This window comes from Coenobita brevimanus, chromosome 52 (assembly GCF_032717465.1).
Source record: "Coenobita brevimanus isolate Jiangsu-jjx chromosome 52, ASM3271746v2, whole genome shotgun sequence".
Lineage (NCBI taxonomy): Eukaryota > Metazoa > Arthropoda > Malacostraca > Decapoda > Coenobitidae > Coenobita > Coenobita brevimanus.
The window spans coordinates 16,890,261-16,911,446 of record NC_137005.1 but is presented as its reverse complement, the minus strand read 5'-3'; positions in this window follow the sequence as shown (position 1 = coordinate 16,911,446).

The following is a 21,186-nucleotide window of genomic DNA, read 5'->3' as shown; positions in this document are numbered from 1 at the left end:
GGGAACAGTTTAAGGATTTGAATTTCACAAAAATCAGACTTTACTGATCTACCAGAAGCCCCGCCGACATGTCGTAAAAATACCCCCGCTAATACCAATACACCAGTCCTGTATGAGACAGCCCTAGCATGTATTCAATATGGACGGTGGGTGTTAGGGCCGAAGTGGTGACATGTAGAGGTGTCCGGTACGTAGGAGGACTACTGGGCCTTGAAAGCAGGCTGTGAAGCCTATGCCCGGAGTCGGTCACATAAAAAAAAAAAAAAAAAATGCATTACCACAATATTTTGTAACAATTCATAAAATGTTACAATTATGTATTACCATTGCACAATTATATGCGTATGTCTGTTATACATACACATCTCACAAAATGTATACAACTTGTTTAAAATATAATATTACTGGATAATCACTATTTACTATAAATATTATATGTATACAATATTCATACAATTATGTTACTTTTACAATATTATGTATTTCACTTAATTAGCTTATTAATTAGCTTATTATAATGTGTATATAATATATTTTAATATGTTATGACTATTAACTGTCGATGGTACGCCATTTTCGCGTGACCGAGCAATATGTTAGGACTCCATATTATAATTACAAATCATAATAGATAGATAGATAAATAGATAGACAGAGAGACAGAAGCAGGGAGTCAGACGATGAGAAGATATTGTGTCTGCGAGAATCGAGCAATGCTAAACATGCTTACACACTCTTAACTCAAGGAATGTTTTATAGGCACACGACAGCACCTAGTGACCATACACACACATACACACATACTCACACACAGGCTTCTAGAACTTTCCACTCACAAGGAACACACGTGATACGTCTCCTGTTTCACCAGAATTTAGGAAAGAGAGGGCAGAAGGAAGCTAGCGATAGAACAGACAGGTCGCAGGGAGAAGGGCTTAGCAACTTGAGAGAGAGACAGAGAGATAGCTAGCGGGACTCTACTTTATACTTCGCTCTGTGTGAGAGACTTGTTAATATTTCCAAGACAAATAAAAATAGTCCCATACTATTCTTTACCTCTCCTGTCACTACATGACAAATGGAAAAGAAGATTATCTACTCACAAAGCTACTGAAATATAACAACCGCTCGTCCACAAGTCTAATATATATATATAACTCCACTACAAGTAACTACAAAGTATTATAGGAACCGCAGAAATCGTAGAAAGTGCCCTCATGATACTTTTGATTTCTCTAGGAGGTTTTCTGATGCGTTTCAGCAGTGGTTCCGGAGCAAAGACATTAAAGATTATGAAACTTTGAAAGCTGCCGTACTTAGAACTTATGAGTTAAGGCCTGAGGCTTACAGGCAGAGCTTTAGGAACCGTAGAAAGTGCCCTCATGATACTTTTGATTTCTCTAGGAGGTTGTCTGATGCGTTTCAGCAGTGGATCCGGAGCAAAGACGTTAAAGATTCATCTATCTATCTATCTATTGCCAGACGCCTCAATCCCGCACGGGGTGGCTATAAACAAATCGCCTACACGTCGCCTTGTCCCCCGCCATTTCACTGCCCTGCTCCCAACTCACACCCCCCTGTCTCATATACCTCTCCACTCCATCCCTCCATCTCCCCCTAGGCCTCCCCCTCCCTCTCCCCCCCTCCACCTCACTCACATAAACTTTTCTCGTCAGTCTCTCACCCTCCATCCTCTCCACATGGCCAAACCACCTCAGTGTGTTCCTCCTAACGCTTCCTATCACATCCACATCCACACCACAACGCTCCTTTATATCCTCATTTGTCAGCCTGTCTCACCATGTGACTCCAAAGGCTCCTCTTAAATAACTCATTTCCACTGCTCTCACTCTTGTGTACTTCCAACAACGTCCAAGCTTCACTTCCATATGTTGGAGTTGGTATCACAATACTGTCATGTAGTAACTTTTTCACTTCCTGCTCACTCCCTGTTTCTTATCACTGCTTTCAAGGAACCAGCAACCTTTCTTCCTTGTTGTACCCTTTCAAGCACTTCACCCTCCAAACTTCCATCCTTACTCATCACACTACCCAAGTACTTAAACGTACTCACATTTTCCATTTCCTCACCATCCAATCTCACTGTACATTCACTGACTTCACCTGTCTCAAAGACCATCACTTTACTCTTCCCTACATTCACCTTTAGATTCCGTTTCTTATACACTCTCCCAAACTCATCCACCAAGCCTTGCAGCTCCCCTTCGTCTTCACTCAATAACACAGTATCATCTGCAAACAACAGTACAGGGAGTTTCCAAACACTACCCTTTCTCACCAGAGCCACTCCAACATCCGCTGTCCTACCTTGTACCTCCTTTATTACCCCATCCATGTTCAGATTGAACAACCATGGAGACATGACACATCCCTGTTTCAACCCAATCTTCAAAGAGAAAAATTCACTCAGTTCACCATCCACACGCACTGCAGCCTTAGCACCCTCATACATACTCTTCACATCATTCAACAACTTCCCATCTACTCCATATATTCTTAATACTTTCAAGAATCCTTGTCTATCCACCCTGTCATATGCTTTCTCCAAATCCATGAAAGCCACATACAAATTCTTTCCCTTCTCTAGAAACTTGTCCACTAAAAATCTAAGAATGAATATCTGATCTACACAACCTCTTCCCTTCTTAAAGCCTCCCTGTTCTTCTCCAACTAATCCCTCTGTTCTTTCCCTAACTCTGTCAATAAGTATCCTACCATACACTTTTCCTATTATACTAAGAAGACAAATGCCCCTATGATTACCACACACTTCATTTTCCCCTTTGCCTTTGTACAAGGGAATAATTATACCTGACTTCCAATCCTCTGGGACTCTACCTTCCTCCCAGGCCAATCTGCACATCTTCCACATCCATTCTACTACTATCCCCCATGCTTCAGCATTTCACCACACACTTCATCAATTCCTGGGGCTTTCGCCAATTTGACTTTCTTCATTGCAACCACAACTTCTATCCTACTGATTTCTTCCTGTCTTCTCTCCTCCCTCCTTCTCCTAGCCATTCCCCAGCCACTTATACTCGCATTACTTCCATCCTCTATGTTCAACAATTCCTTAAAGTGTTCTCTCCATCTGCTCACTTTTTCTCCCTTCTCCATTAGTAATCTACCATTTTTATCTTTCACTCCCCTGGTAAGTTCACTGTCACCCTGTCTTACTCACTTCACCTCCTTCCAGAACATTTTCTTACAGTCCCTCCACTTTACACTCAAATTCCTTCCAAATTCCTCATCCACTGTCTTCTTACTCTCTCTTAGTAATCTTTTCACCTCTCTCTTCCTTTCTACATATAACTCTTTCTTCCACCTCTCAACTTCTTCCACGCCCCTATTGCTCATCCATTCATTGTATGCTTTCTTCTTATGTGTCACAGCCTGTCTCACCTCTTCATTCCACCACGCTGTTCCTTGCACCCCCCTCCGTCTTCTCTTCACCCCACACACCACATCATGCTGTACATATTTCTTCTGTGAATATCCTCCACACACCTTCCACGTCCACCATCTGCTTCATTTCATATTTACCCAATCGTTCCTCCACTTCTTTCTTATATTCTGTCTTTTTCTCATCCTCTTGTAACCTTTCCACTCTCCTTGCAACTACTCCTTCCTCCCGTCCTTCCCTTCTTCTATATCTCCATCTTACTTGGATCTTGATTCTGGCCACCACCAAGTAGTGGTTAGAAAGTCCACTCCCCCAACCTCTATAAGCTCTTGCATCCATTACACATCGCATCCTTTCATCCACACACACATAATCAATCATTGCCTTCCTTTCATTCAGTTCACCACCCACCCTTCTCATCACTTGCCATGTATACCTGTGGATCATTTTGTGCCTGAAGAGGGTATTGGCCATCACCAACCCCCTCCCGGCAGAAATGTCCACTAACGCACTGTCATTCTCATCTATCTCAGCAGGCACACCCCACTCACCAACTGTTCCATCCACCTTCACATTCTCTACTTTACCATTCATATCACCAATCAAATACATTCTCTCATTCCTTCCAAACTTTTCCATGCACACTTCCACATTTGTCCAGAACTCTTCATACCAGAAGTTAAAAGATTTAGTCATTCTGCAGAGCTTCATGGAGAACAGTGACAAAGATCTGATGGTTTACTTGGCTGATAAGAGAGTTAAAACTGCTGCTGAAGCTGCAGTCTATGTAGATGATTATGTACTGCTTACAAATTTAGATAGACCAAAAGAAGCTCCCCAGAAGTCCTCTCCTAAGCACTGGTATCTCCCACGGACCTGGAAAACTCCAACTGTGAGTTCAGAGTCGGCCCCCAGCTCACACTCACACAACCCCTCCAGTAACAACCCCAACACCCCCAAGCACTATACGCACCCACACTCTCCCCGATCATTTCGCCGCCCACTTACTTGCTCGTATTGCAAGAAATTTGGCCATACTGTCGATAGGTGTTGGCGTAAGGCTGGCGTTTCTAAACTAGTCAGCTTTGTCTCTCAAGCTCCAGTGGTTACTCCTTCAGTTAACTCTCCCGTCGTGTGTCAGGGAAGTTCGAATGTTTTGCTCCCTTCTAGGGTTTCTGTTGTCCCGGAAGGTGAAAGGAAGGAGGCCACGGGTGTTTCAGAGCCTGTTATTTCAGGAGGTGTTGTACAGGCGGTGAGGTGCAGTGTTGCCCCTGCGTTCTCTTACGCCCCCTATCTCTACAGTGGCTTGCTGGTGGTTGACAGTTTCCAGCATCCTGCACGTATTGTACAGTACACCAGATCATCTATTTCTCTGTGGGTAAGGCCTAACAGTTCTGTTTCTGAAGGTTCCATTGGAGAGTATGTTCTGATCAGAGGTGTGACTGGTGTAAAGACTGTGCCATTGATTGCTTGTGAATTGAAGTGCCAGTTGTTTGATGGTTCGGCATCACTGGGTGTTGTTGATTATCTTCCTGAGAGTGGTGTCAATTTAATTTTGGGGAATGATTTAGTGAGAGGTGAAGAAATTACCACTCCAGTGTTGTCAGAGGTGCCTGTCCCTGAGGTTGCACCAACAGATTCTGAGGAGGAGGAAGTGTTCGCTACTTGTGCAGTGACAAGGGCTATGTCACGTGCAGCTGAGAGTCGAAAGGAAGAATCCCCTTGTGATCTGCCCTGTGATATTGTCCCAGGAGTAGTAGATGTTCCCAAGACTGGGAAAGTAGATTGCCGCGATGATGATATTATTCTGTCTGATACGTTTATGGGTACTTCAGAGGATGTTCTGCCTGTTCCATTGGAGGAGGTGGATATTGAAAAGTTCAAGGAGTTGCAGGCTAGTGATGAAGAAATTCAGAAATTGAAGTTGAATGCTGTAGATAGTTTTGAGGAAGAGAAAGGTGGTTGTTTTTTATATGAAGGATGGTGTATTGTGGAGGCGGTGGAGATCCCCACATGTTAATGCTGATGACGGGATTTGGGATTATCATCAAGTGGTGTTGCCGAGTGTTTGTAGGCAGGAATTGATAAATCTTGCTCACTCCACCCCCTTTGCAGGTCATACGGGTGTGAGGAAAACCATGGAGAGACTGCGGGCAGAATTTTACTGGCCCCGCATGGCCGTAGATGTGGTGAAGACGGTAAAGTGTTGTCATACTTGTCAGGTGGTCGGTAACCCTAACTAGAACATACCAAAGGCACCTCTTATCCCCATTCCAGCTATAGATACCCCCTTCTCTCGCATTATCATAGATATAGTTGGTCCCTTACCTCGGACGTCCACTGGTCACCAGTACCTTCTAACCATTATTGACCCCTGCACTAGATACCCAGAAGCTATTCCCTTACAGACCATAAAGGCCAAACCAGTTGTCAAAGCTTTGCTTAACTTTTTCACTAAATTTTGTTTGCCCCCGGAAATTCAGTCTGATAGAGGGTCTAATTTTCTCTCCAATGTTCTCCAACAGTCCATAGCACAACTTATGTCTCCTACATAAAATGCAGTACTTACCACCCCGAATCTCAAGGTGCCCTGGAGTGTTACCATCAAATGCTCAAGACGATGCTTCGGAAGTACTGCCTGGAGCACACGAAGGACTAGGACCATAGAGTGCCATATTTACTGTTCACCATGAGGGAGGTTCCACAGGAGAGTTTGGGCTTCTCTCCCAACGAGCTCGTGTTTGCCCACCGAGTCCGAGGATCCCTGAGCTTGGTTAAGGAGACGTGGAGCAGCAGTGTGGACGAGAGCCAGAGCTTACTCCGTTATGTGCAAGAATTCAAGATCCGTATGAGTGAGACTCTGGAATTGGCCCATGAGAACTTGAAACAGGCACAAGAAAGTATGAAGGTGTGGTATTATAAGAAGGCCAGATCAAGGGAGTTTAACACTGGTGATGAAATGCTAGTGCTGTTGCCATTGCAGGGTCAGCTGCTGGCTGCCAAGTTCAGTTGTCCCTACCCTGTAGTGAGGAAGATTAGTGCAACTGACTACCTGGTTAAGAAGCCTGATTATAAGAAGAAACACCAGCTCTGTCATATCAACATGATGAAGCTGTATCACCATGCCCGTGAGTCTCCAGCTCCTGTTCACTTTGTCTTGACTGGTGCTGCTGCAGGTGAGAATGATGAGGATGACGTGTTGGAGTGGGACTGTGACACCCCTGTTTATGGCTGGCTGGAGAATGGTGAGGCATGTCCATCTTAAAGTCCAAGCTGTCTTATCTGCCTCAGGACCAGTTATTGCAGTTGTTAACCCTCTTCTCCACCTATAAAGAAGTGTTCAGTTGCGACCCTGGGTTGACCGACTGGATTCAACACGACATAGATGTGGGTGATGCTGTTCCAGTGAAGTTGCCACCTTACCGAGTTAACCCACAGCGACTTGGAGTCTTACGCAATGAGCAAGGGTATATGTTGGATCACGGGCTCATTTCTCCCTACATTAGTCTCTAGCGTTCCCCTGTGATGCTGCAGCCAAAGCTGGATGTCTCGGCCAGATTCTGCATCAATTACTGTCGAGTGAACTCCTTGACGAAGATGGGCACTTACCCCTTGCCCCAACTCGAAGATTGTGTCGATCATATTGGTGCCGCCAAGTTCATTACAAAAATAGACTTATAGAAAAGTTTTTGGCAGGTACCATTAACAGAGCGGGCCAAGGATATCGTCCTTCGTGGCTGGAGGGCAAACCTATCATTGTAACGTGATGCCGTACAGTATGAAAAACGCCCTGGCAACATTTCAAAGATTGATGAACAAAGTGGTGGAAGGCATGGAAAATTGTGTAGTCTATATTGATGATGTTGTAGTGTATACTGATTATTGGGAAAGCCACTTAACCCGCCCCGTCCCGACCACTTTTTGACCACTGGTACCCCCCAATCCCGACCATTTTTCGACCCTTTTTTTTTTTGCTAAAACTTTCGCTTTTGGTGAGAAACATCGAAAATTCATTGAGAAATCGCTCACATGAGGTTTAAAATACTCATTACAGGTAGTAGAGCCTCCTTACCTTACTGGGTTTTCTATCAGGCTGGCACCAAGGAAAACGAGTTCTATGGGAGGATAACTATTTCACACCACTCATAAACGGTATTTATTTATTTACTGTTACGAATTTATATGTAGTACAAGAGTATATTGGTTTTCAAGCAGTAATATAAGCATTATAAGCATTGTTTCACTCACTAATACCTGACCTTTTTTTGCCACATTACCTGATCATCATTTCTAACTGTTTCTTCCTCTAATGCTATGTAAAGTTTGTCCTCCACATTGTCATTGATTGGGGAATCACTCTGGCCCTGAATTTCGTACCGAGGCATGACATGGCTATACTGGCCAGGTCACTGATAACAGGTGAATTGCTGAGACAATGGCATGCAGGGGGGGGGAGGAGGTCATGCTGGGTAAGGCATTGTCTCTGCCTGGCATCTTGTTGAGGAAGGTGTCACGTGTATACGTACCAAAAATGACTCGCGAAAATTGAAAATTGTGGAAATTATGAACCTTGCAATTGCAGGACGTTGAAGTACGTCCCCGGGATTAGCTGTGACAAAACGTGAGGACGTGGAAGTACGTCCCCGGGACGCCGCGGGTTAAAGGAACTGTCGTACTGCTGAGACTCTCCAAGGCTTACTTAGTAGTGAACTTGAAGAAGTGCGAGTTTGTGTGTGCCCAAGTTCAATACTTAGGTTACATGGTTGGGCATGGTTGTGTGCGCCTCCCTGACTCTAAGGTAGAGGCCGTTAAGAGTTTCAAAACCCCTCAGAATAGACATGAGCTAAGAAGGTTTCTCGGCTGTATAGGATACTATCGAGGGTATCTGAAAAACTTTTGCTACTGTGGTGTCTCCACTCACTAAACTGTTGAAAATGGAGAAAAGGTTTGAGTGGTCCAAGTGTCAGGAGAGTTTTGAGGCAGTCAAAGAGACCTTATGTAATTACCCTGTGATGGCTGCACCTGATTTTGACAAGCCATTTAAACTGGCTGTAGACGCTAGTAACTTTGGGGCTGGTGCTGAACACTTGCCAGACAACGATCAGGGAGTTGAGCATTCTGTGTGCTTTTTCAGTAAAAAGTTTTCAAATCCTCAACATAACTATTCAGTGACAGAGAAAGAGTTATTGGCCCTGATCCTCGCTTTGCAACATTTTTCTGTATATTACCCTGCATTTGGCCTCACCATAACTATATTTACTGATCACCACCCACTCAAGTTTCTAAATAATCTGAAAACAAAGAATCAGCGACTTACAGGCTGGGGTTTGTTCCTTCAGCAGTTCAGTTTGGATGTTAAACACATTAAAGGTACTGATAATGATATCGCTTATTGTTTGTCACGTAACTGAAGACGAATTTTCCCAAGTGAAAATTCTTCTTCCGGTGTGGGTGTGTGACGTATACCTGATATTATGTAATAATCTTTAGTATACTTTATATGTTCTCCTGTATGAAATAGTCCTTTAGTTGCCTTTTTAATCACTTGATTATCAGTCTATCTACCTATCTGTCTATCTATCTATCTATTTATCTATCTATATATATATATATATATATATATATATGTGTGTGTGTGTGTATAAGTCGTATGTATATGCGTACGTGTGAAAGACTCGTGAAAACTTGTCTTTTCTCAAGTGCCACTCATTTATAAAGACTTACCATTTTTTCTATAGTGTTGGGGGTGTGGACGTGTGTTTTGAAGTATCGTTATTGCTCAGACATTTTTTGGCTCCAGTGTTCTGTATTCATGATCATTGTGTTATAACTATTAGAACATTGGGAATGTTTTGTGCACTTAAGTTAAATCGTGAAAGGGCGTCCTCAATCGCTACTTTTGCGCCCGCATTGTTGTCATATAAACGCCACTGTTATCATACAAAAGTCCGACGGACTTTGATGGATGGTTGCGGAGAATGCAGACGTGTATTCGTTTTCTCTCCTCTTGCGTTCTTGGGCTGCCTCGCTGGCAATAGTTTTGTACATAGACATAATAAAGTTAGGTCAGCTAGACCTCATTTTCGTCCCAGGCCTATTAGAGATATAGTAGGTGTCTATATCTACTTACTGAGATCGCCTTTGCTTACTCATCTCTGGAGTGTACCCCCTACTGATTGCTCTGGGGTGTGAGTTACACACAGGCGCGTCCTCCCTAGAGTGGTTTGAGAGGGTAATCTCAGGCTAGGTGTGTCTTCACTGGGTACCTTGTCCCTTGTTCGTTCTTCTTTTTCTTCCCACTTCCCCCTCACGGGGGAAGTGGTAACTATGGCGGACGCCCCTGCTGCCTCCCCCCCCTTCAGGGGGAAAGGTAGTCCTGACCGACCCCCGACTGTCTCACGGACGGACTGCCCCCAGACTGAACGGCCCCAGACAAGTACCCGTCTTGACATAAATGTTAACAACGCATCGTCTGTCTTGATTCATGAGGTTGGTTCCACTCCCCTGTCCAGCCTCAATCCCTTCATCATCAAGAAGGTGATTGATGGGTGTGTAGGAGAGGTGGAACAAGTGAAAAAACTTGCGAGTGGAGACCTTCTCGTAAAAACTATGAACTCAAGTCAGGTAAAGGATTTGCTCAAACTGAGCAAGTTCCATTGTTATGCTGTTCAGACCACGATCCCTCACTCCAGGGGTGTCATCACCTGCAGGGATCTTGTGGTCATGGAGGAGGAAGAAATCGTACAGGAACTTGCTCAGTAGGATGTTATAGAAGCCCGTTTCATAACTAGATTCTCGGAGGGCAGGAGGACGAAGACCGCCACTGTTGTCCTAACGTTCGGCAAAGTTTCTTTACCTTCCAACATCAGAATTGGATACGAAATTCTTAACGTAAGACCGTACATCCCGAACCCCCTTCGTTGTGCAAAATGTCAGATTTATGGACATCATGAAAAGACTTGTCGAGCTTCGAACATGGTGTGTGGCAAGTGTGCGGCTGTAGGTCACTCTGCTGAACACTGTACATCTGAGACTGAATGTTGCTTTCACTGCCAGGGCGATCACTCCACTTCCTCTTGGGTTTGTCCCAAGTGGAAGGAGGAGAAGGAGGTCTGCACAGTGAAAGCGACTGAGGGTGTATCCTTTTATGATGCTAGGAAGAAGGTGAAGGAGTTACATACAACTCCCAAGCCTAATATCTCCTATACATCGGCAGTTGTTTTCCATCCCGTTATGTGCACCGTGGAAAAACAGACTGACATTACATTCGCTCCTCATGCCCCACGCCCTAACTTTCAGTCTAAGCCTCCTGTATGCTCCAACTCTCTTACAGCCATCCCTGTTGCTACTTCGTACTCTAAGGCTGCCGCTGCTCCTTCGCAGTCGGTGCGACCAAAATCGAAGTCCGACAAGTCTGATAAGATTAATCTGACCACCCTCACAAAGCCAGCACATCCTCATGTCCTTCGCGCTCCTGGTCCAGTGACGGAGAGAAAGAATAGCTCTTCCTCGGTGGAATCTGGGAGCGTTGTTATAGACGAAAATATGGAGGTCTCCATGAACAAGCACCGGGAAAGGTCCCCCGGTAGCCACTCACCTGTTGGCGGGCAGCATAAAAAAACTAAGAGCACTAGCCACCCTCGTCAATCTTAAGCCGCCGCATTCACTATATTACAGTGGAATTGTAGAGGTGTTGGAAATAACTTACAAAATATAGCAATCTTGCTTTCCTTACACAGGCCAGACGTTGTTTGTTTACAGGAGACGCGCCTGGAGGATCATCCTGATCCTCCACAGTTCAAACACTACCACTCCTATAGAAGATATGAAGGTCACGGAGTTGCCATATACACACACAAATCACACCCACAAACAGAAGTGATTCTAAATTTTACTCTGGAAGCTTTCGCGTGCAGAGTAAAATTGAATAACACGTATCTGTCTATTTGCTCTCTGTACTGTCCTCAACATGGCCCCATTGACAGTGATGCTTTAAATTCAGTATTTGACCATCTTCCTGGGAATAAGTTAGTGTTGGGCGATTTTAACGCACATCACTATCAATGGGGTAGCTTGAGGATCGATGGTCATGGGAAGCAAGTAGCCGACCTAATACTACAGTCCAATCTCTGTCTTCTGAACGATGGTAGAGCAACTCGTGTAGATGATCATACTGGTAACATTTCGACCATTGACTTATCTTTGGCCTCCCCTGGTATACATCAAGATTTCTCATGGCACCCTTATGACGATTCCTTGGGATGTGATCATTTACCCATCTGTCTTTCTTATACACGTGACATCATTTCGGACCCTCCACCTCCAAAATTTAACTATAAGAAAGCAGATTGGAGATCCTTCTCAAGGATCGCCAATTTAGATATATCTGATAAGACCATAGATGTTAAGGTAGAAAATTTAAACCAATCTATATTACATGCAGCTGAGGCTGCTATTCCCAAGACTTCTACAGTTCATGCGAAGCATAGAGCACATGGGTGGACGCCGGATTGCCGACAAGCATTAAGAAAACACAATAGGAGATACAGGATTTTTGATTGTCAGCCCACTGAGGAAAATTTGATTGCATACAAACAGCCATGGGCTGAGGCAAGGAGAATAATAAGAAGGACCAAACGTGACTCCTGGCGGTCCTTTGTGTCCACGGTGACTCGTACTACACCATTAAGTAAAGTCTGGTCCACCATAAGAATATAAAATAATAAAGGCCCATATTTCCCTATCACCACCCTGTAGGTGAATAACACGGTCTATGATGAGCCCGTGGACATTGCTAACATCCTCACCAGGAGTTTTTCCCATGTAAGTAGCTCAGCCAATAATGACCAGCGTTTCCAGCATCATAAATGCACGGCCGAGCTACAATTAACAGACTTTGCCACAGAAGACGTAGACTCCCCTTACAAACAAGAGTTTACGCTAGATGAACTACTCCTTGCCCTTAAATCCTGTAAAGACACCAGCCCTGGACCAGACACCATCACGAACGGTATGATCCAGCATCTTAATCAGGACAACCTGATTAAAATGTTAGCATTGTACAATGAGATTTGGGCATCTCGAACATTCTCAAACTCATGGCACTTTCTGCACGTCATATCAATACCCAAGGAGGCTGGTCGTCTTATGAATCCCACTTCATTTCGTCCTATTGTGTTGACTTCTTGTCTATGTGAGGTCATGGAACGAATGGTTACTAATAGGCTTATTTTTGTTTTAGAGTCGTTTAGAGTCGAAGAATTTGTTAAATGATCAACAACGTGGTTTCCGTAAATACAGAAGTTCACTAGATCATTTAATGAATTTGGAGCATTATATTGCAGAGGCATTTGCCAATAAAGAATTCATGATAGGGGTTTTCTTGGACATCCATAAAGCCTATGACATGACATGGCGACACGGTATACTAATGAAGCTCTATGCTTATGGTTTAAAAGGTAATTTGCCTATTTTTATTTCAAATTTCTTAAGAGACAGAACTTTCTCTGTCAAATTGCCCCGTAACGTAACATCGGATATGTATATCCAGGAAAACGGGGTGCCGCAGGGAAGTGTTCTTAGTCCCACTTTATTTACTATTATGATCAATGATATTCTGTCATCAGCTCCCATCCCGAGGAATCTTAAATACTCGCTCTGCACTGACGATTGTGTGCTATGGCACTCTTCCCATAATGCACAATTTTCGGCTGGGTGGATTCAAGCAGCCCTTGATTCCTTCCTTCAATGGGCCTTGCAGTGGGGGTTTAAGTTTTCCGTCCCTAAGTGTGCTGCTGTAGTTTTTACGACTCGTAACGTACCCAATTTGTGCTTAACTTTGGATAATAAGGCGGTACCTTTTCAAAATTCTGTAAAGTTTTTGGGAATACATTTTGATCATCATTTGAACTTCAAAATTCTTGTTAATGATTTACTTGCTCGTTGTGATAAATCAGTAAATGTCCTCAAGTACCTAGCGGGTACTACATGGGGTGCTGACAGAAAATCTTTATTAATGGTGTATAAGTCCTTTATTTGATCGAAGCTAGACTATGGCGCACAGGTGTATAGCTCGGCATCCAATGCCATGCTGAAAGGACTGGATGTGTTGCAGAATAAATGTTTCCGAATGTGTCTTGGAACCGTCTGGTGTACCCGTGTAGCTCTTGCCACACATTCTACCTCTCAATCTGGCCCTCCTGTATGTTCCAACTCTCTTACGGACTTACCTGTCGCTACTTCTACTCTCAGGCTGCTGCTGATCCTTCGCAGTTCGTGAGGCAAAAACAGAAATCCGACAAGTCTAATAAGATTAATTTGACCACGCTCACGAAGCTGGCACATCCTCATGTCCTTCCTGCTCCTGGTCCAGTGAGGGAGAGGAAGGGTAGCTCTTCCTCAGTGGAATCTGGGACCCTCATTATTGATGAAAATATGGAGGTTTCCATAAACAAGCACTGGGATAGGTCCCCTGGTAGTCGCTCGCCTGCTGGCAGGCGGCAAAAAAAGATCAAGCACATTGGTCCCCCACGTAAATCTTAAACCACCGCATTCACTGTGTTACAGTGGAATTGGAGGGGTCTTAGGAATAAATTACACAATATAGCAATCTTGCTTTCCATACACAGGCCAGACATTGTTTGTTTACAGGAGACATGCCTGGAGGATCATCCTGATCCTCCACAGTTCAAACACTACCACTAGTATAGAAGATATGAAGGTCACGGAGTTGCCATATACACACACAAATCACACCCACAAACGGAAGTGATTCTAAATTCTATTCTGGAAGCTGTCGCGTGCAGAGTAAAATTGAATAACACATATCTGTCTATTTGCTCTTTGTACTGTCCTCCACATGGCCCGATTGATAGTGATGCTTTAAATTTACTATTTGAACATCTGCCTAGAAATGAGTTATTGTTGGGTGACTTTAACACCCATCACTATCAATGGGGTAGCTTGAGGATCGATGGTCATGGGAAGCAAATAGCCGACCTACTACTACAGTCCAATCTCTGTCTTCTGAACGATGGTAGAGCAACTCGTGTGGATGATCGTACTGGTAACTTTTCGGCCATTGACTTATCTCTGGGCTCCCCTGGTATACATCAAGATTTCTCATGGCACCCTTATAACGACTCCTTGGGAAGTGATTATTTACCCATCTGTCTTTCTTGTACACGTGACATCGTTTCGGACCCTCCACCTCCAAAATTTAACTGTAAGAAAGCAGACTGGAGATCCTTCTCAAGGATCGCCAATTTAGATATATCTGATAAAACCATAGATGTTAAGGTCGAAAATGTAACAACATCCATATTACACGCAGCTGAGGCTGCTATTCCCAAGACTTCTACAGTTCATGCGAAGCATAGAGCACATTGGTGGACGCCAGATTGCCGACAAGCATTGAGGAAATGCAATAGGAGATACAGGATTTTTTATAATCAGGCCACTGAGGAAAATTTTATTGCTTACAAACAGGCATGGGCTGCGGCAAGGAGAATAATAAGAAGGGCTAAACGTGACTCCTGGCGGTCCTTTGTGTCCACGGTTACTCGTACTACACCATTAAGTAAAGTCTGGTCCACTATAAGAATATTAAATAATAAAGGCCCATATTTCCCTGTCACCACCCTGCAGGTGAACAAAACCATCTACGACGAGCCCGTGGACGTTACTAACATCCTTGCCAGGAGTTTTTCTCATGTAAGTAGCTCAGCCAATTATCACCAGCGTTTCCAACATCATAAATGCACGGGAGAGCTACAGATCATAGACTTTGCCACAGAAGACGTAGACTTCCCGTACAAACAAGAGTTTACACTAAATGAACTACTGCTAGCCCTTAAATCCTGTAAAGATACCAGCCCTGGACCAGACACCATCATGTATGGTATGATCCAGCATCTTAATCAGGACAACCTGATTAAGATGTTAGCATTGTACAATGATATTTGGGCGTCTCGAACATTCCCAAACTCATGGCACTTTGCGCATGTCATACCAATACCCAAAGAGGCTGGTCGTCTTGTGAATCCCACTTCATTTCGTCCTATTGTGTTGACTTCTTGTCTATGTAAGGTCATGGAACGAATGGTTAATAATAGGCTTATTTTTGTTTTAGAGTCGAAGAATTTGTTAAATGATCAACAACGTGGCTTCCGTAAATACAGAAGTTCACTAGATCATTTAATGAATTTGGAGCATTGTATTGCGGAGGCATTTGCCAATAAAGAATTCATGATAGGGGTGTTCTTAGACATCCATAAAGCCTATGACATGACATGGCAACACGGTATACTAATGAAGGTGCTTATGGTTTAAGAGGTAATTTGCCTATTTTTATTTCAAATTTTTAAAGAGACAGAACTTTCTCTGTCAAATTGCCCCGTAACGTAACATTGGATATATTTATCCAGGAAAACGGGGTGCCGCAGGGAAGTGTTCTTAGTCCCACCTTATTTAGTATTATGATCAATGATATTCTGTCGTCAGCTCCCATCCTGAGGAATCTTAAATACTCGCTCTATGCTGACGATTGTGCGCTATGGCACTCTTCCTCATAATGCACAACTTTCGGCTGGGTGGATTCAAGCAGCCCTTGATTCCATTCACCAATGGGCCTTGCAGTGGGGATTTAAGTTTTCCGTCCCTAAGTGTGCCGCTGTAGTCTTCACTAATCGTAACGTACCTAATTTGTGCTTAACTTTGGATAATCAGGCGGTACCTTTTCAAAATTCTGTAAAGTTTTTGGGAATGCATATTGATCGTTGTTTGAACTTCAAAATTCATGTTAATAATTTGCTTGCTCATTGTGATAAATCAATAAATGTCCTCAAGTACCTAGCGGGTACTACAAGGGGTGCCAACATAAAATCTTTATTAATGGTGTATAAGTCCCTTATTCAGTCGAAGCTAGACTATGGCGCACAGGTGTATGGCTCGGCATCCGATGCCACGCTGAAAGGATTGGATATGTTGCAGAATTTATCTTTGCGAATGTGTCTTGGAGCCGTCTGGTGTACCCGTGTAGCTCGTATGGAAGTGGAGGCAAATGTGTCTCCCCTCCGTATTCGCCGTGACCACCTGGCTTGGTCCTATGGAATTAGAACATTTAGGAAAAGTAATATCGGCAATGTGGTCTGTACCCCCCTACGTCAATACCACCACCTTCTGTGGTGGGGGCCACTTGCCGTTTGCCGCCACTTACCGACTCGGGACCTTGGTGTGGACCTCAGTGACTGTGACAAGTTGGTTTTAAAAAATATAGTGCCTTGGGAGCCACCCGGCTTTATCGTTGACGTAAAATGGCTCCCAGCACCAAAGACCAAGGCGCCGGAGGTTGAGGTCCACCACTTGTTTCATAACATCATCGTGCGTCATTTAGGGTCCCACCAATTGTACACCGATGGTTCCAAGTCGAGTGAATGTGTGGGTGCAAGTGTATGGTCGACCGAATGTGCCCTCAGGTATTGGTTGCCGACTCATACATCTGTGTTTACCTCCGAACTTTTTGCTATTGACAAAGCCATTGACTATGCCCTCAATTCTAGGCATGACTCATTTGTCATATTTTCAGATTCAAAATCAGCCCTTCAGGCAATTGCATCTTGTACTATGGACTCTCATGAGATCCAGGGCCGCATCATTAATAAGTTGCATTCATGCAACAAGTCATTCACGCTGATCTGGGTGCCTGGTCATTGTCGCATCTATGGCAATGAGCAGGCTGACTTACTTGCAAGGTCGGCTATAGAGCTTGAGGAGACTTGGTACGTTCCTCGTGATCTACGGTCGAGTCTCTCTCTCGGAAAGAAATCAATAAATCTTCTGTGGCAAGGTCAGTGGACCAGACTAAATATTCGAACGCGTAAGCCGTACCTGGGCAACTGGGCCACTGCCAACCGTCCCAGTCGCCTGGAAGAAAAAGTGTTGGCCCGATTACGGCTTAATGCCACCATGCTTACGCACATGAAACATTATATGGAAAAACGATTCTTACCGCACTGTGACATCTGTAATGCGGTGTTACCTATCAGTCATATCATCCTGCGCTGTTGGCGATTTATTCATGAATGCGCTTCACTTATAAATTACTGTGGCGCAGCAGACGTCCCCTTCACCTTTTCCACCATCCTGGGTGATGGGGACATTGTTATGACTGATAAATTGATTGCTTTCTTGAGAGAGACCGAACGAATCAGACTGATGTGACTTTTTTACTGTATGGGTATGGTTTTTATCGACTGTAAATATGTACATATTTTACTATTAATTAGGGTTGACAGATGACATGTTTGAAATAGTTCCTCCTTCCCACTGATCTATTTCTAATATTGATGTCCCCTACATTAAACCCGGTTCTTCGCCTGACAGTCACCAGCTGATGAGTGCAAGTGTGCAATATAGAAAGGTATTGGACACTTGCAGTCGGTGGTGGTCGGTTGGGCGAAGTCCTTCACTTTTTGTACATATTATGTAAATATATTATATCATCTTGTTTAAGTTATTCTAATTAGGGCCGACAGCTGACGTATATGGAAATGTTCCTGACTTGTCTGGTTCTCTTTCATATATTGATGTCCCCTATATTAGCTGTGCCTCGACTGACATTCAGCAGGTGATGAGTGCATGTATGTAATGTAGAAAGGCATTATATATCTGCAGTCGATGGTGTTCTCTTTGTCGAGGTTTTTTTTACCATTAGTGTAGGTCTAGTTATTTGACTCTTAGGATTTAGTATAGGTTAGCGATTTGTCTGTTACGTGATTAGTTTTAGGGTCTTTAGATTAGGAATTTTTGTTTATGAATAATGTAAGGTCCAAAAAAGAAAATAATAATAATATATATATATATATATATATATATATATATATATATATATATATATATATATATATATATATATATATATATATATATATTGTTAGGTACGGCAATTTGCTGATCCTTTAAGAAACATAATAGTGTACCATAAATACGGACTGGGATCTCGATTTAGTTGAATGAAACCATGGGGAACTAGAAATATTCTCGTGAAGCAAATAGAAGGATCTAGAGTCAGTTTCAGGTGAAATTATATATACTGGGATTTATTTAATAATTGTAAGTGTATTTTATGTAAACTGTGTTTGCATTGTTTGTTAATGTTTGTTAAATACTTTGTTATCCAGAATCATGTATGGTGCATAGTGTTTAGAGAAGTGATGCATGATGGGAGTGATTCCCGCCATTTCTGGCTTGGGGCTGCCATATATAAGCTTGGGGTAGCTGTCCATAGTTAGTGTGAGGGAGACGGGGAAGACTACTGGTGCGCTCCAGCCTTGTTCTGACGAAGTCCAGGTATTGTAACAGACCTCACTAGGGGGTTCTGGTTATTTGTATGAGGTTAGTGAACCACCCTTAGACTAGAAGTCACAGGCTGTTAGGGGACCGCAGAATAAGTGCAAGGATATTAGGATTTAAATCCTGTTATTTGTCATCCCCAGTCACACTAACTAGTATGTAAGTTAAGGGTTAATTAAGTGAATTATATTGTATACATATTTAAGCCTCGTGTTTATTTTTCCATGTTTGTTTATCTTTAGTGTGGATATTAGAATGAACAATGTTTTTGTTCTTTTCTGTTAAGGTGTTCAGCTAAAGCCATGAATACGTAACAATATATATATATATATATATATATATATATATATATATATATATATATATATATATATATATATATATATATATATATATATATGTGCATGAAAGTGTGTCTATATATGCATGGAAGTGTGTATATATATATATATATATATATATATATATATATATATATATATATATATATATATATATATATATATATGGCCTTAATGACCAGGGGTTTTGGCCCCAATGGTCGATAGGCCGGTAAATTAACAAAAAAAAAAAAAATGCAAAAGTCAGTTGAGGACTGAAATTTAGGTGAGCAGCGGCTGTCGAGGGAGTACCTTAATATTTGTTTTCGTTCTTATTATGTAAGCTCCACTTTTGAACTGCGTCCACACCCGCACACCCGTAACTCAGATAAGTCTTAGTTCGTGTATCATAGTTAGGAATTATTACTATTATTATTATTATTATTATTATTATCATTATTATTATTATTAGTGTTTTTATGGGTTTGAGCCCCCTCGTGTCCTGCCCAGCATTGTATCTATTGTTTACTTATTTTTAGGATTTCATAAAATATTTATTGCATAAAATATTTATTTTGTTTTGATAATCTTTCTTATTGTCATTTTTACTAACGATTTTTCTAAATTAGTTGTTCATTATTGTCCATTCATTATCCGTTTGTAAAATTTAATTTGTTATCGTATTAAGTATTTTTTCTTCTGTTTTTTTAATTCCCCCTAGTTCCCCATGATTTTATTTGTTATTGATCGTGGGATGAGAACCTGAGTTATTGTTCTGAAGTGTCTTTCTTTGCTTCAAATTTCTTTTTCATCCAATATATATATATATATATATATATATATATATATATATATATATATATATATATATAACTCAGTCAGATCATCATAAATAATATCCCTTGCGCCACTTCAGAGTCGTAACAACATCTCCTCCCTCGCCATTACACAGCCTGGAAATAAGACCACTCATATCTCCATTCATTTCAAATTCTGTCTCTTATATAATCTTCATTTCAAATTCTGTCTCTTATATAAACTTCCATATGCATTTAACAAACCCTGCAGCTTCCATTTATCTTCACAATACGTTATCGTCAGCAAACAACAGTAGGGGAGGGCGGTGATGGTTCGGACAGTGGGATGGTTTGGACAGTGCATTCCCAGAGAAAATATGGGACCTAGGGGCTAGGGCAGTGTGATCTTGCGTGAAAGTGGGAGAGCTTGTTTTATTCGACCACACGGAACCTCCAAGTTAGAAACGCCTGGTTTTTTTTTTTTTTTTTTTTTTTTTTAAGCAGGTCAGATTTTTTTTTTTTTTTTTTCATCTTTTATGTAATAATCTGAGTGTAAATCGTAAGCTCTACCTTTATGAATATGCCAAGCATCGAACTGTGCATTATCAGGGTGAATCTGTGCTGCATGTAGAACATATTGCTATGAAAAACGAATGTTAAACTCTCTCAGGTGAAACTTGAGAGTACCCGTCAATTAATTACGTAGGTTCGGGATGATTCGGACAGTTGAGGAGAGGGATGGTTCGGATAGTCCTAACTAACCCTCCACTACTACCAAGTCATGACCTTGTCAAACGATAACGCTACTTTTGATCATTTATATTTGAACACATAGTGAAACACCATTATTAATAGTTATTGAGGGATATATATTAATAGTTTTGTTTATTTATCCTATTCCTCAAAGTGTTAAAAGAAGGAAGGGGTAATACGACTTCTATTTCAGTTTTGCAGGCTTATGCATTAAAAGTCTTCTGTTAGTCCGTGTGAAATGAGACCTAGAAAGTGAAATGTGAAGTCAATATTCCAGAGAGACAGAGAGAGAGAAAGAGAGCGTGAGAGAGACAGTGAGTGAGAGACAGACCAGACAGACAGACAGAGAGAAGGCTAATTATGCATAATTTTGTAGCAGAAAGTAAGAGGTTGTCATTTATTAATACATCTGGTGGAGGTTACTTTAATTTTTTTTTTTTTTTTTTACAGATATCAAGCGGTTCATTTGGATTCTGAAGTTTAATATTGTACTTTAGGAAAATGAAATTTCTTTGAATTAATAAATGTTTGTTTTTAT